Genomic DNA, 17,295 nt, shown 5'->3' on the forward strand with positions numbered 1-17,295 from the left:
CAGCCTAAGGTCTTCCATTACTTCAGCTGTGAGCCCTTCAGAGCCTGGATGGTCTTTTCATTATGCCCATCTCTCTCTCTCTCTCTCTGGGTTTTATGCTGTCGCCTATCATAGACTCATAGACTCATAGACTCTAGGACTGGAAGGGACCTCGAGAGGTCATCGAGTCCAGTCCCCTGCCCTCATGGCAGGACCAAATACTGTCTAGACCATCCCTGATAGACATTTATCTAACCTACTCTTAAATATCTCCAGAGATGGAGATTCCACAACTTCCCTAGGCAATCTATTCCAGTGTTTAACTACCCTGACAGTTAGGAACTTTTTCCTAATGTCCAACCTAAATCTCCCTTGCTGCAGTTTAAGCCCATTGCTTCTTGTTCTATCATTGGAGGCTAAGGTGAACAAGTTTTCTCCCTCCTCCTGATGACACCCTTTTAGATACCTGAAAACTGCTATCATGTCCCCTCTCAGTCTTCTCTTTTCCAAACTAAACAAACCCAATTCCTTCAGCCTTCCTTCATAGGTCATGTTCTCAAGACCTTTAATCATTCTTGTTGCTCTTCTCTGGACCCTCTCCAATTTCTCCACATCTTTCTTGAAATGCGGTGCCCAGAACTGGACACAATACTCCAGTTGGGGCCTAACCAGCGCAGAGTAAAGCGGAAGAATGACTTCTCGTGTCTTGTTTACAACACACCTGTTAATGCATCCCAGAATCACGTTTGCTTTTTTTGCAACAGTATCACACTGTTGAACTCATATTAAGCTTGTGGTCCACTATGACCCCTAGATCTCTTTCTGCCATACTCCTTCCTAGACAGTCCCCTCCCCTCATATTAAGCTTGTGGTCCACTATGACCCTAGATCTCTTTCTGCCATACTCCTTCCTAGACAGTCTCCTCCCATTCTGTATGTGTGAAACTGATTGTTCCTTCCTAAGTGGAGCACTTTGCATTTATCTTTATTGAACTTCATCCTGTTTACCTCAGACCATTTCTCCAACTTGTCCAGATCATTTTGAATTTTGACCCTGTCCTCCAAAGCAGCTGCAATCCCTCCCAGTTTGGTATCATCTGCAAACTTAATAAGCGTACTTTCTATGCCAACATCTAAATCGTTGATGAAGATATTGAACAGAACCGGTCCCAAAACAGAACCCTGCGGAACCCCACTTGTTATACCTTTCCAGCAGGATTGGGAGCCATTAACAACTACTCTCTGAGTACGGTTATCCAGCCAGTTATGCACCCACCTTATAGTAGCCCCATCTAAATTGTACTTTCCTAGCTTATCTATAAGAATATCATGCGAGACTGTATCAAATGCCTTACTGAAGTCTAGATATATCACATCCACCGCTTCTCCCTTATCCACAAGGCTCGTTATCCTATCAAAGAATGTTATCAGATTAGTTTGACATGATTTGTTCTTTACAAATCCATGCTGGCTATTCCCGATCACCTTACCACCTTCCAAGTGTTTGCAGATGATTTCTTTGATTACCTGCTCCATTATCTTCCCTGGCACAGAAGTTAAACTAACTGGTCTGTAGTTTCCTGGGTTGTTTTTATTTCCCTTTTTATAGATGGGCACTATATTTGCCCCCTTCCAGTCTTCTGGAATCTCCCCCGTCTCCCATGATTTCCCAAAGATAATAGCTAGAGGCTCAGATACCTCTTCTATTAACTCCTTCAGTATTCTAGGATGCATTTCATCAGGCCCTGGTGACTTGCAGGCATCTAACTTTTCTAAGTGATTTTTTACTTGCTCTTTGCTTATTTTCTCTTCTAAATCAACCCTCTTCCCGTAAGCATTCACTATACTAGACATTCCTTCAGACTTCTCAGTGAAGACCGAAACAAAGAAGTCATTAAGCATCTCTGCCATTTCCAAGTCTCCCGTTACTGTTACCCCCTCCTCATTGAGCAGTGGGCCTACCCTGTCCTTAGTCTTCCTCTTGCTTCGAATGTATTGATAAAAAGTCTTCTTGTTTCCCTTTATTCCCATAGCTAGTTTGAGTTCATTTTGTGCTTTTGCTTTTCTAATCTTGCCTCTGCATTCCTGTGTTATTTGCCTATATTCATCCTTCGTGATCTGCCCTAGTTTCCATTTTTTATATGACGCCTTTTTATTTTGTAGGTCACGCAAGATCTCAAGGGTAAGCCAAGGTGGTCTTTTGCCACATTTTCTATCTTTCCTAACCATTGGAATAACTTGCTTTTGGGCCCTTAATAGCGTCCCTTTGAAAAACTGCCAACTTTCCTCAGTTGTTTTTCCCCTCAGTCTTAATTCCCATGGGACCTTGCCTATCAGCTCTCTGAGCTTACCAAAATCCGCCTTCCTGAAATCCATTGTCTCTATTCTGCTGTACTCCCTTCTACCCTTCCTTAGAATTGCAAATTCTATGATTTCATGATCACTTTCACCCAAGCTTCCTTCTACTTTCAAATTCTCAACAAGTTCCTCCCTATTTGTTAAAATCAAGTCTAGAACAGCTTCCCCCCTAGTAGCTTTTTCAACTTTCTGAAATAAAAAGTTGTCTGCAATGCAGTCCAGGAACTTATTGGATAGTCTGTGCCCCGCGGTGTTATTGTCCCAACATATATCTGGATAGTTGAAGTCCCCCATCACCACCAAATCTTGGGCTTTGGATGATTTTGTTAGTTGTTTGAAAAAAGCCTCATCCACCTCTTCCACCTGATTAGGTGGCCTGTAGTAGACTCCCAGCACGACATCACCTGTGTTTTTTACCCCTTTTAGCCTAACCCAGAGACTCTCCACCCTTCCGTCTCCTATGTCCATCTCCACCTCAGTCCAAGTGTGTACATTTTTAATATATAAGGCAACACCTCCTCCCTTTTTCCCCTGTCTATCCTTCCTGAGCAAACTATACCCATCCACACCAACATTCCAGTCGTGTGTATTATCCCACCAAGTTTCAGTAATGCCAATTATGTCGTAGTTGTATTTGTTTATTAGCACTTCCAGTTCTTCCTGCTTATTACCCATACTTCTTGCATTTGTATAAAGGCATCTAAGATACTTGTTTGATTTTGTCTCCCAGCTTTGCCCTGACCCTCCTTCCTCTCTGCCATTATAGCCCGTGCTCCCTCCTGCTTCCAACCCATCTCCCAGGTCTTGTTCCCCACTTTCCTGTGGGCTTTGCTCACCTGTCCCCGTCGAACCTAGTTTAAAGCCCTCCTTACCAGGTTAGCCAGTCTGTGCGCGAATAAGGCCTTTCCTCTCTTCGAAAGGTGAACGCCATCTGTTCCTAGCAGTCCTTCCTCAAGTAGCATCCCGTGGTCGAGGAAGCCAAAGCCCTCCTGGCGACACCATCTTCGCAGCCAGGCATTCACCTCCACAATGCATCTGTCTCTGCCCGGACCCCTACCTTCAACAGGAAGAATGGAAGAGAATACCACCTGCGCTCCAAACTCCTTAACCCGTACTCCCAGAGCCCTGTAGTCACTCTTGATCTGCTCAGCATCACACCTCGCAGTATCATTTGTGCCCACATGGATGAGTAGCATGGGATAGTAGTCAGAAGGCCGGATAATCCTCGACAAAGCCTCTGTAACATCTCGGATACGGGCCCCTGGCAGGCAGCATACCTCCCGGGATGAACGGTCAGGGCGACAGATGGGTGTCTCCGTCCCCCTCAGCAGAGAGTCTCCAACCACCACTACCCTACGTTTCTTATCAGTGGTGGCAGCAGACCTCCCAGCCTTAGGGGTACGAGACTTCACCCCCTTAACTGTTGGGGGTGATTTCTTCTCTGCTGTATCTTTTACCACAACAGGAGGGTTCGCAGCAGCGGTGGAGCACTGCCCGCTGCTAGAAGTAACCAGCTGGCCGTGTCCACCCTGAGCCTCCTCCTCCACTGGTGTGTCAGGTACACCCTGAGGCATCTCCTCTTCCACTGCAGTGTCAGTAGTCCCGTCAACTGGGACAGCACCATCAGCTGTCTCCACATGGATACTGTCCAGGAATTGCTCATGGACATAGATGTTCCTCAGCCAGGCCACCTCCTCCTGTAGCTCTCCCACCTGCTGCCTGAGAGATTCCACCAGTAGGCACCTTTCACATTGGATGCCACCCCCAGCCTGGATATCAGTAAGTGGAAATTGCAAATTACAGTCTTTGCAAGCCCACACCAGAATCTGGGTAAAAGCATCCATGCTTTGGTGCTCTGTCTGGCTACAGGCGCAGGTGGAGGAGACAGAAGCAGTGCTGGCACAGGTGTTACGGGTCCTCCTCACCATTTTAAGCCTCCCTCTGTCAAAGTCTCAAATTCCTGTCTACAGCTCTCTGTCCGCTCCTCTTTGCTGTGAACAGAAGGGTTTTCGATGTGGCTCAGGTTATGGGTTCAAGGGACCAATGGGTCACAGATGAGACCAACAAGGGAGCCCCCTCCCTTCCTACTCCCCTTCCAAACTCCCTTGCAAAACTCCCTGTTAGCAGCTCCTGTTCGCTAAGCTCCCTGGTCGCTTGTGCGCAGCTTTATAAAGCCCTGGCCTGAGTGAATGCCCCGCCCACTGGTTAAGGCTCAGCCAATTACCAGAGGCTTCTAGCTTTCAAACCTTCCTAGTAGCTCCACCTCCAACTGCCAGCTACAGCACACGGTCCTTCAAACAAACAGACCAAACAGACTGACAAACACAAGCTCAGCACACAGCAAGTAACCCCCAAACACACACACAAACCCTAACACTGCAGACAGTCACTTACCCCACAGATGCTGTCTGTGCTCCTCCTTCACCTGGAGAACTCCCTTGCAAAACTCCCTGTTAGCAGCTCCTGTTCGCTAAGCTCCCTGGTCGCTTGTGCGCAGCTTTATAAAGCCCTGGCCTGAGTGAATGCCCCGCCCACTGGTTAAGGCTCAGCCAATTACCAGAGGCTTCTAGCTTTCAAACCTTCCTAGTAGCTCCACCTCCAACTGCCAGCTACAGCACACGGTCCTTCAAACAAACAGACCAAACAGACTGACAAACACAAGCTCAGCACACAGCAAGTAACCCCCAAACACACACACAAACCCTAACACTGCAGACAGTCACTTACCCCACAGATGCTGTCTGTGCTCCTCCTTCACCTGGAGAACTCCCTTGCAAAACTCCCTGTTAGCAGCTCCTGTTCGCTAAGCTCCCTGGTCGCTTGTGCGCAGCTTTATAAAGCCCTGGCCTGAGTGAATGCCCCGCCCACTGGTTAAGGCTCAGCCAATTACCAGAGGCTTCTAGCTTTCAAACCTTCCTAGTAGCTCCACCTCCAACTGCCAGCTACAGCACACGGTCCTTCAAACAAACAGACCAAACAGACTGACAAACACAAGCTCAGCACACAGCAAGTAACCCCCAAACACACACACAAACCCTAACACTGCAGACAGTCACTTACCCCACAGATGCTGTCTGTGCTCCTCCTTCACCTGGAGAACTCCCTTGCAAAACTCCCTGTTAGCAGCTCCTGTTCGCTAAGCTCCCTGGTCGCTTGTGCGCAGCTTTATAAAGCCCTGGCCTGAGTGAATGCCCCGCCCACTGGTTAAGGCTCAGCCAATTACCAGAGGCTTCTAGCTTTCAAACCTTCCTAGTAGCTCCACCTCCAACTGCCAGCTACAGCACACGGTCCTTCAAACAAACAGACCAAACAGACTGACAAACACAAGCTCAGCACACAGCAAGTAACCCCCAAACACACACACAAACCCTAACACTGCAGACAGTCACTTACCCCACAGATGCTGTCTGTGCTCCTCCTTCACCTGGAGAACTCCCTTGCAAAACTCCCTGTTAGCAGCTCCTGTTCGCTAAGCTCCCTGGTCGCTTGTGCGCAGCTTTATAAAGCCCTGGCCTGAGTGAATGCCCCGCCCACTGGTTAAGGCTCAGCCAATTACCAGAGGCTTCTAGCTTTCAAACCTTCCTAGTAGCTCCACCTCCAACTGCCAGCTACAGCACACGGTCCTTCAAACAAACAGACCAAACAGACTGACAAACACAAGCTCAGCACACAGCAAGTAACCCCCAAACACACACACAAACCCTAACACTGCAGACAGTCACTTACCCCACAGATGCTGTCTGTGCTCCTCCTTCACCTGGAGAACTCCCTTGCAAAACTCCCTGTTAGCAGCTCCTGTTCGCTAAGCTCCCTGGTCGCTTGTGCGCAGCTTTATAAAGCCCTGGCCTGAGTGAATGCCCCGCCCACTGGTTAAGGCTCAGCCAATTACCAGAGGCTTCTAGCTTTCAAACCTTCCTAGTAGCTCCACCTCCAACTGCCAGCTACAGCACACGGTCCTTCAAACAAACAGACCAAACAGACTGACAAACACAAGCTCAGCACACAGCAAGTAACCCCCAAACACACACACAAACCCTAACACTGCAGACAGTCACTTACCCCACAGATGCTGTCTGTGCTCCTCCTTCACCTGGAGAACTCCCTTGCAAAACTCCCTGTTAGCAGCTCCTGTTCGCTAAGCTCCCTGGTCGCTTGTGCGCAGCTTTATAAAGCCCTGGCCTGAGTGAATGCCCCGCCCACTGGTTAAGGCTCAGCCAATTACCAGAGGCTTCTAGCTTTCAAACCTTCCTAGTAGCTCCACCTCCAACTGCCAGCTACAGCACACGGTCCTTCAAACAAACAGACCAAACAGACTGACAAACACAAGCTCAGCACACAGCAAGTAACCCCCAAACACACACACAAACCCTAACACTGCAGACAGTCACTTACCCCACAGATGCTGTCTGTGCTCCTCCTTCACCTGGAGAACTCCCTTGCAAAACTCCCTGTTAGCAGCTCCTGTTCGCTAAGCTCCCTGGTCGCTTGTGCGCAGCTTTATAAAGCCCTGGCCTGAGTGAATGCCCCGCCCACTGGTTAAGGCTCAGCCAATTACCAGAGGCTTCTAGCTTTCAAACCTTCCTAGTAGCTCCACCTCCAACTGCCAGCTACAGCACACGGTCCTTCAAACAAACAGACCAAACAGACTGACAAACACAAGCTCAGCACACAGCAAGTAACCCCCAAACACACACACAAACCCTAACACTGCAGACAGTCACTTACCCCACAGATGCTGTCTGTGCTCCTCCTTCACCTGGAGAACTCCCTTGCAAAACTCCCTGTTAGCAGCTCCTGTTCGCTAAGCTCCCTGGTCGCTTGTGCGCAGCTTTATAAAGCCCTGGCCTGAGTGAATGCCCCGCCCACTGGTTAAGGCTCAGCCAATTACCAGAGGCTTCTAGCTTTCAAACCTTCCTAGTAGCTCCACCTCCAACTGCCAGCTACAGCACACGGTCCTTCAAACAAACAGACCAAACAGACTGACAAACACAAGCTCAGCACACAGCAAGTAACCCCCAAACACACACACAAACCCTAACACTGCAGACAGTCACTTACCCCACAGATGCTGTCTGTGCTCCTCCTTCACCTGGAGAACTCCCTTGCAAAACTCCCTGTTAGCAGCTCCTGTTCGCTAAGCTCCCTGGTCGCTTGTGCGCAGCTTTATAAAGCCCTGGCCTGAGTGAATGCCCCGCCCACTGGTTAAGGCTCAGCCAATTACCAGAGGCTTCTAGCTTTCAAACCTTCCTAGTAGCTCCACCTCCAACTGCCAGCTACAGCACACGGTCCTTCAAACAAACAGACCAAACAGACTGACAAACACAAGCTCAGCACACAGCAAGTAACCCCCAAACACACACACAAACCCTAACACTGCAGACAGTCACTTACCCCACAGATGCTGTCTGTGCTCCTCCTTCACCTGGAGAACTCCCTTGCAAAACTCCCTGTTAGCAGCTCCTGTTCGCTAAGCTCCCTGGTCGCTTGTGCGCAGCTTTATAAAGCCCTGGCCTGAGTGAATGCCCCGCCCACTGGTTAAGGCTCAGCCAATTACCAGAGGCTTCTAGCTTTCAAACCTTCCTAGTAGCTCCACCTCCAACTGCCAGCTACAGCACACGGTCCTTCAAACAAACAGACCAAACAGACTGACAAACACAAGCTCAGCACACAGCAAGTAACCCCCAAACACACACACAAACCCTAACACTGCAGACAGTCACTTACCCCACAGATGCTGTCTGTGCTCCTCCTTCACCTGGAGAACTCCCTTGCAAAACTCCCTGTTAGCAGCTCCTGTTCGCTAAGCTCCCTGGTCGCTTGTGCGCAGCTTTATAAAGCCCTGGCCTGAGTGAATGCCCCGCCCACTGGTTAAGGCTCAGCCAATTACCAGAGGCTTCTAGCTTTCAAACCTTCCTAGTAGCTCCACCTCCAACTGCCAGCTACAGCACACGGTCCTTCAAACAAACAGACCAAACAGACTGACAAACACAAGCTCAGCACACAGCAAGTAACCCCCAAACACACACACAAACCCTAACACTGCAGACAGTCACTTACCCCACAGATGCTGTCTGTGCTCCTCCTTCACCTGGAGAACTCCCTTGCAAAACTCCCTGTTAGCAGCTCCTGTTCGCTAAGCTCCCTGGTCGCTTGTGCGCAGCTTTATAAAGCCCTGGCCTGAGTGAATGCCCCGCCCACTGGTTAAGGCTCAGCCAATTACCAGAGGCTTCTAGCTTTCAAACCTTCCTAGTAGCTCCACCTCCAACTGCCAGCTACAGCACACGGTCCTTCAAACAAACAGACCAAACAGACTGACAAACACAAGCTCAGCACACAGCAAGTAACCCCCAAACACACACACAAACCCTAACACTGCAGACAGTCACTTACCCCACAGATGCTGTCTGTGCTCCTCCTTCACCTGGAGAACTCCCTTGCAAAACTCCCTGTTAGCAGCTCCTGTTCGCTAAGCTCCCTGGTCGCTTGTGCGCAGCTTTATAAAGCCCTGGCCTGAGTGAATGCCCCGCCCACTGGTTAAGGCTCAGCCAATTACCAGAGGCTTCTAGCTTTCAAACCTTCCTAGTAGCTCCACCTCCAACTGCCAGCTACAGCACACGGTCCTTCAAACAAACAGACCAAACAGACTGACAAACACAAGCTCAGCACACAGCAAGTAACCCCCAAACACACACACAAACCCTAACACTGCAGACAGTCACTTACCCCACAGATGCTGTCTGTGCTCCTCCTTCACCTGGAGAACTCCCTTGCAAAACTCCCTGTTAGCAGCTCCTGTTCGCTAAGCTCCCTGGTCGCTTGTGCGCAGCTTTATAAAGCCCTGGCCTGAGTGAATGCCCCGCCCACTGGTTAAGGCTCAGCCAATTACCAGAGGCTTCTAGCTTTCAAACCTTCCTAGTAGCTCCACCTCCAACTGCCAGCTACAGCACACGGTCCTTCAAACAAACAGACCAAACAGACTGACAAACACAAGCTCAGCACACAGCAAGTAACCCCCAAACACACACACAAACCCTAACACTGCAGACAGTCACTTACCCCACAGATGCTGTCTGTGCTCCTCCTTCACCTGGAGAACTCCCTTGCAAAACTCCCTGTTAGCAGCTCCTGTTCGCTAAGCTCCCTGGTCGCTTGTGCGCAGCTTTATAAAGCCCTGGCCTGAGTGAATGCCCCGCCCACTGGTTAAGGCTCAGCCAATTACCAGAGGCTTCTAGCTTTCAAACCTTCCTAGTAGCTCCACCTCCAACTGCCAGCTACAGCACACGGTCCTTCAAACAAACAGACCAAACAGACTGACAAACACAAGCTCAGCACACAGCAAGTAACCCCCAAACACACACACAAACCCTAACACTGCAGACAGTCACTTACCCCACAGATGCTGTCTGTGCTCCTCCTTCACCTGGAGAACTCCCTTGCAAAACTCCCTGTTAGCAGCTCCTGTTCGCTAAGCTCCCTGGTCGCTTGTGCGCAGCTTTATAAAGCCCTGGCCTGAGTGAATGCCCCGCCCACTGGTTAAGGCTCAGCCAATTACCAGAGGCTTCTAGCTTTCAAACCTTCCTAGTAGCTCCACCTCCAACTGCCAGCTACAGCACACGGTCCTTCAAACAAACAGACCAAACAGACTGACAAACACAAGCTCAGCACACAGCAAGTAACCCCCAAACACACACACAAACCCTAACACTGCAGACAGTCACTTACCCCACAGATGCTGTCTGTGCTCCTCCTTCACCTGGAGAACTCCCTTGCAAAACTCCCTGTTAGCAGCTCCTGTTCGCTAAGCTCCCTGGTCGCTTGTGCGCAGCTTTATAAAGCCCTGGCCTGAGTGAATGCCCCGCCCACTGGTTAAGGCTCAGCCAATTACCAGAGGCTTCTAGCTTTCAAACCTTCCTAGTAGCTCCACCTCCAACTGCCAGCTACAGCACACGGTCCTTCAAACAAACAGACCAAACAGACTGACAAACACAAGCTCAGCACACAGCAAGTAACCCCCAAACACACACACAAACCCTAACACTGCAGACAGTCACTTACCCCACAGATGCTGTCTGTGCTCCTCCTTCACCTGGAGAACTCCCTTGCAAAACTCCCTGTTAGCAGCTCCTGTTCGCTAAGCTCCCTGGTCGCTTGTGCGCAGCTTTATAAAGCCCTGGCCTGAGTGAATGCCCCGCCCACTGGTTAAGGCTCAGCCAATTACCAGAGGCTTCTAGCTTTCAAACCTTCCTAGTAGCTCCACCTCCAACTGCCAGCTACAGCACACGGTCCTTCAAACAAACAGACCAAACAGACTGACAAACACAAGCTCAGCACACAGCAAGTAACCCCCAAACACACACACAAACCCTAACACTGCAGACAGTCACTTACCCCACAGATGCTGTCTGTGCTCCTCCTTCACCTGGAGAACTCCCTTGCAAAACTCCCTGTTAGCAGCTCCTGTTCGCTAAGCTCCCTGGTCGCTTGTGCGCAGCTTTATAAAGCCCTGGCCTGAGTGAATGCCCCGCCCACTGGTTAAGGCTCAGCCAATTACCAGAGGCTTCTAGCTTTCAAACCTTCCTAGTAGCTCCACCTCCAACTGCCAGCTACAGCACACGGTCCTTCAAACAAACAGACCAAACAGACTGACAAACACAAGCTCAGCACACAGCAAGTAACCCCCAAACACACACACAAACCCTAACACTGCAGACAGTCACTTACCCCACAGATGCTGTCTGTGCTCCTCCTTCACCTGGAGAACTCCCTTGCAAAACTCCCTGTTAGCAGCTCCTGTTCGCTAAGCTCCCTGGTCGCTTGTGCGCAGCTTTATAAAGCCCTGGCCTGAGTGAATGCCCCGCCCACTGGTTAAGGCTCAGCCAATTACCAGAGGCTTCTAGCTTTCAAACCTTCCTAGTAGCTCCACCTCCAACTGCCAGCTACAGCACACGGTCCTTCAAACAAACAGACCAAACAGACTGACAAACACAAGCTCAGCACACAGCAAGTAACCCCCAAACACACACACAAACCCTAACACTGCAGACAGTCACTTACCCCACAGATGCTGTCTGTGCTCCTCCTTCACCTGGAGAACTCCCTTGCAAAACTCCCTGTTAGCAGCTCCTGTTCGCTAAGCTCCCTGGTCGCTTGTGCGCAGCTTTATAAAGCCCTGGCCTGAGTGAATGCCCCGCCCACTGGTTAAGGCTCAGCCAATTACCAGAGGCTTCTAGCTTTCAAACCTTCCTAGTAGCTCCACCTCCAACTGCCAGCTACAGCACACGGTCCTTCAAACAAACAGACCAAACAGACTGACAAACACAAGCTCAGCACACAGCAAGTAACCCCCAAACACACACACAAACCCTAACACTGCAGACAGTCACTTACCCCACAGATGCTGTCTGTGCTCCTCCTTCACCTGGAGAACTCCCTTGCAAAACTCCCTGTTAGCAGCTCCTGTTCGCTAAGCTCCCTGGTCGCTTGTGCGCAGCTTTATAAAGCCCTGGCCTGAGTGAATGCCCCGCCCACTGGTTAAGGCTCAGCCAATTACCAGAGGCTTCTAGCTTTCAAACCTTCCTAGTAGCTCCACCTCCAACTGCCAGCTACAGCACACGGTCCTTCAAACAAACAGACCAAACAGACTGACAAACACAAGCTCAGCACACAGCAAGTAACCCCCAAACACACACACAAACCCTAACACTGCAGACAGTCACTTACCCCACAGATGCTGTCTGTGCTCCTCCTTCACCTGGAGAACTCCCTTGCAAAACTCCCTGTTAGCAGCTCCTGTTCGCTAAGCTCCCTGGTCGCTTGTGCGCAGCTTTATAAAGCCCTGGCCTGAGTGAATGCCCCGCCCACTGGTTAAGGCTCAGCCAATTACCAGAGGCTTCTAGCTTTCAAACCTTCCTAGTAGCTCCACCTCCAACTGCCAGCTACAGCACACGGTCCTTCAAACAAACAGACCAAACAGACTGACAAACACAAGCTCAGCACACAGCAAGTAACCCCCAAACACACACACAAACCCTAACACTGCAGACAGTCACTTACCCCACAGATGCTGTCTGTGCTCCTCCTTCACCTGGAGAACTCCCTTGCAAAACTCCCTGTTAGCAGCTCCTGTTCGCTAAGCTCCCTGGTCGCTTGTGCGCAGCTTTATAAAGCCCTGGCCTGAGTGAATGCCCCGCCCACTGGTTAAGGCTCAGCCAATTACCAGAGGCTTCTAGCTTTCAAACCTTCCTAGTAGCTCCACCTCCAACTGCCAGCTACAGCACACGGTCCTTCAAACAAACAGACCAAACAGACTGACAAACACAAGCTCAGCACACAGCAAGTAACCCCCAAACACACACACAAACCCTAACACTGCAGACAGTCACTTACCCCACAGATGCTGTCTGTGCTCCTCCTTCACCTGGAGAACTCCCTTGCAAAACTCCCTGTTAGCAGCTCCTGTTCGCTAAGCTCCCTGGTCGCTTGTGCGCAGCTTTATAAAGCCCTGGCCTGAGTGAATGCCCCGCCCACTGGTTAAGGCTCAGCCAATTACCAGAGGCTTCTAGCTTTCAAACCTTCCTAGTAGCTCCACCTCCAACTGCCAGCTACAGCACACGGTCCTTCAAACAAACAGACCAAACAGACTGACAAACACAAGCTCAGCACACAGCAAGTAACCCCCAAACACACACACAAACCCTAACACTGCAGACAGTCACTTACCCCACAGATGCTGTCTGTGCTCCTCCTTCACCTGGAGAACTCCCTTGCAAAACTCCCTGTTAGCAGCTCCTGTTCGCTAAGCTCCCTGGTCGCTTGTGCGCAGCTTTATAAAGCCCTGGCCTGAGTGAATGCCCCGCCCACTGGTTAAGGCTCAGCCAATTACCAGAGGCTTCTAGCTTTCAAACCTTCCTAGTAGCTCCACCTCCAACTGCCAGCTACAGCACACGGTCCTTCAAACAAACAGACCAAACAGACTGACAAACACAAGCTCAGCACACAGCAAGTAACCCCCAAACACACACACAAACCCTAACACTGCAGACAGTCACTTACCCCACAGATGCTGTCTGTGCTCCTCCTTCACCTGGAGAACTCCCTTGCAAAACTCCCTGTTAGCAGCTCCTGTTCGCTAAGCTCCCTGGTCGCTTGTGCGCAGCTTTATAAAGCCCTGGCCTGAGTGAATGCCCCGCCCACTGGTTAAGGCTCAGCCAATTACCAGAGGCTTCTAGCTTTCAAACCTTCCTAGTAGCTCCACCTCCAACTGCCAGCTACAGCACACGGTCCTTCAAACAAACAGACCAAACAGACTGACAAACACAAGCTCAGCACACAGCAAGTAACCCCCAAACACACACACAAACCCTAACACTGCAGACAGTCACTTACCCCACAGATGCTGTCTGTGCTCCTCCTTCACCTGGAGAACTCCCTTGCAAAACTCCCTGTTAGCAGCTCCTGTTCGCTAAGCTCCCTGGTCGCTTGTGCGCAGCTTTATAAAGCCCTGGCCTGAGTGAATGCCCCGCCCACTGGTTAAGGCTCAGCCAATTACCAGAGGCTTCTAGCTTTCAAACCTTCCTAGTAGCTCCACCTCCAACTGCCAGCTACAGCACACGGTCCTTCAAACAAACAGACCAAACAGACTGACAAACACAAGCTCAGCACACAGCAAGTAACCCCCAAACACACACACAAACCCTAACACTGCAGACAGTCACTTACCCCACAGATGCTGTCTGTGCTCCTCCTTCACCTGGAGAACTCCCTTGCAAAACTCCCTGTTAGCAGCTCCTGTTCGCTAAGCTCCCTGGTCGCTTGTGCGCAGCTTTATAAAGCCCTGGCCTGAGTGAATGCCCCGCCCACTGGTTAAGGCTCAGCCAATTACCAGAGGCTTCTAGCTTTCAAACCTTCCTAGTAGCTCCACCTCCAACTGCCAGCTACAGCACACGGTCCTTCAAACAAACAGACCAAACAGACTGACAAACACAAGCTCAGCACACAGCAAGTAACCCCCAAACACACACACAAACCCTAACACTGCAGACAGTCACTTACCCCACAGATGCTGTCTGTGCTCCTCCTTCACCTGGAGAACTCCCTTGCAAAACTCCCTGTTAGCAGCTCCTGTTCGCTAAGCTCCCTGGTCGCTTGTGCGCAGCTTTATAAAGCCCTGGCCTGAGTGAATGCCCCGCCCACTGGTTAAGGCTCAGCCAATTACCAGAGGCTTCTAGCTTTCAAACCTTCCTAGTAGCTCCACCTCCAACTGCCAGCTACAGCACACGGTCCTTCAAACAAACAGACCAAACAGACTGACAAACACAAGCTCAGCACACAGCAAGTAACCCCCAAACACACACACAAACCCTAACACTGCAGACAGTCACTTACCCCACAGATGCTGTCTGTGCTCCTCCTTCACCTGGAGAACTCCCTTGCAAAACTCCCTGTTAGCAGCTCCTGTTCGCTAAGCTCCCTGGTCGCTTGTGCGCAGCTTTATAAAGCCCTGGCCTGAGTGAATGCCCCGCCCACTGGTTAAGGCTCAGCCAATTACCAGAGGCTTCTAGCTTTCAAACCTTCCTAGTAGCTCCACCTCCAACTGCCAGCTACAGCACACGGTCCTTCAAACAAACAGACCAAACAGACTGACAAACACAAGCTCAGCACACAGCAAGTAACCCCCAAACACACACACAAACCCTAACACTGCAGACAGTCACTTACCCCACAGATGCTGTCTGTGCTCCTCCTTCACCTGGAGAACTCCCTTGCAAAACTCCCTGTTAGCAGCTCCTGTTCGCTAAGCTCCCTGGTCGCTTGTGCGCAGCTTTATAAAGCCCTGGCCTGAGTGAATGCCCCGCCCACTGGTTAAGGCTCAGCCAATTACCAGAGGCTTCTAGCTTTCAAACCTTCCTAGTAGCTCCACCTCCAACTGCCAGCTACAGCACACGGTCCTTCAAACAAACAGACCAAACAGACTGACAAACACAAGCTCAGCACACAGCAAGTAACCCCCAAACACACACACAAACCCTAACACTGCAGACAGTCACTTACCCCACAGATGCTGTCTGTGCTCCTCCTTCACCTGGAGAACTCCCTTGCAAAACTCCCTGTTAGCAGCTCCTGTTCGCTAAGCTCCCTGGTCGCTTGTGCGCAGCTTTATAAAGCCCTGGCCTGAGTGAATGCCCCGCCCACTGGTTAAGGCTCAGCCAATTACCAGAGGCTTCTAGCTTTCAAACCTTCCTAGTAGCTCCACCTCCAACTGCCAGCTACAGCACACGGTCCTTCAAACAAACAGACCAAACAGACTGACAAACACAAGCTCAGCACACAGCAAGTAACCCCCAAACACACACACAAACCCTAACACTGCAGACAGTCACTTACCCCACAGATGCTGTCTGTGCTCCTCCTTCACCTGGAGAACTCCCTTGCAAAACTCCCTGTTAGCAGCTCCTGTTCGCTAAGCTCCCTGGTCGCTTGTGCGCAGCTTTATAAAGCCCTGGCCTGAGTGAATGCCCCGCCCACTGGTTAAGGCTCAGCCAATTACCAGAGGCTTCTAGCTTTCAAACCTTCCTAGTAGCTCCACCTCCAACTGCCAGCTACAGCACACGGTCCTTCAAACAAACAGACCAAACAGACTGACAAACACAAGCTCAGCACACAGCAAGTAACCCCCAAACACACACACAAACCCTAACACTGCAGACAGTCACTTACCCCACAGATGCTGTCTGTGCTCCTCCTTCACCTGGAGAACTCCCTTGCAAAACTCCCTGTTAGCAGCTCCTGTTCGCTAAGCTCCCTGGTCGCTTGTGCGCAGCTTTATAAAGCCCTGGCCTGAGTGAATGCCCCGCCCACTGGTTAAGGCTCAGCCAATTACCAGAGGCTTCTAGCTTTCAAACCTTCCTAGTAGCTCCACCTCCAACTGCCAGCTACAGCACACGGTCCTTCAAACAAACAGACCAAACAGACTGACAAACACAAGCTCAGCACACAGCAAGTAACCCCCAAACACACACACAAACCCTAACACTGCAGACAGTCACTTACCCCACAGATGCTGTCTGTGCTCCTCCTTCACCTGGAGAACTCCCTTGCAAAACTCCCTGTTAGCAGCTCCTGTTCGCTAAGCTCCCTGGTCGCTTGTGCGCAGCTTTATAAAGCCCTGGCCTGAGTGAATGCCCCGCCCACTGGTTAAGGCTCAGCCAATTACCAGAGGCTTCTAGCTTTCAAACCTTCCTAGTAGCTCCACCTCCAACTGCCAGCTACAGCACACGGTCCTTCAAACAAACAGACCAAACAGACTGACAAACACAAGCTCAGCACACAGCAAGTAACCCCCAAACACACACACAAACCCTAACACTGCAGACAGTCACTTACCCCACAGATGCTGTCTGTGCTCCTCCTTCACCTGGAGAACTCCCTTGCAAAACTCCCTGTTAGCAGCTCCTGTTCGCTAAGCTCCCTGGTCGCTTGTGCGCAGCTTTATAAAGCCCTGGCCTGAGTGAATGCCCCGCCCACTGGTTAAGGCTCAGCCAATTACCAGAGGCTTCTAGCTTTCAAACCTTCCTAGTAGCTCCACCTCCAACTGCCAGCTACAGCACACGGTCCTTCAAACAAACAGACCAAACAGACTGACAAACACAAGCTCAGCACACAGCAAGTAACCCCCAAACACACACACAAACCCTAACACTGCAGACAGTCACTTACCCCACAGATGCTGTCTGTGCTCCTCCTTCACCTGGAGAACTCCCTTGCAAAACTCCCTGTTAGCAGCTCCTGTTCGCTAAGCTCCCTGGTCGCTTGTGCGCAGCTTTATAAAGCCCTGGCCTGAGTGAATGCCCCGCCCACTGGTTAAGGCTCAGCCAATTACCAGAGGCTTCTAGCTTTCAAACCTTCCTAGTAGCTCCACCTCCAACTGCCAGCTACAGCACACGGTCCTTCAAACAAACA

This window comes from Gopherus flavomarginatus, chromosome 12 (assembly GCF_025201925.1).
Source record: "Gopherus flavomarginatus isolate rGopFla2 chromosome 12, rGopFla2.mat.asm, whole genome shotgun sequence".
Lineage (NCBI taxonomy): Eukaryota > Metazoa > Chordata > Testudines > Testudinidae > Gopherus > Gopherus flavomarginatus.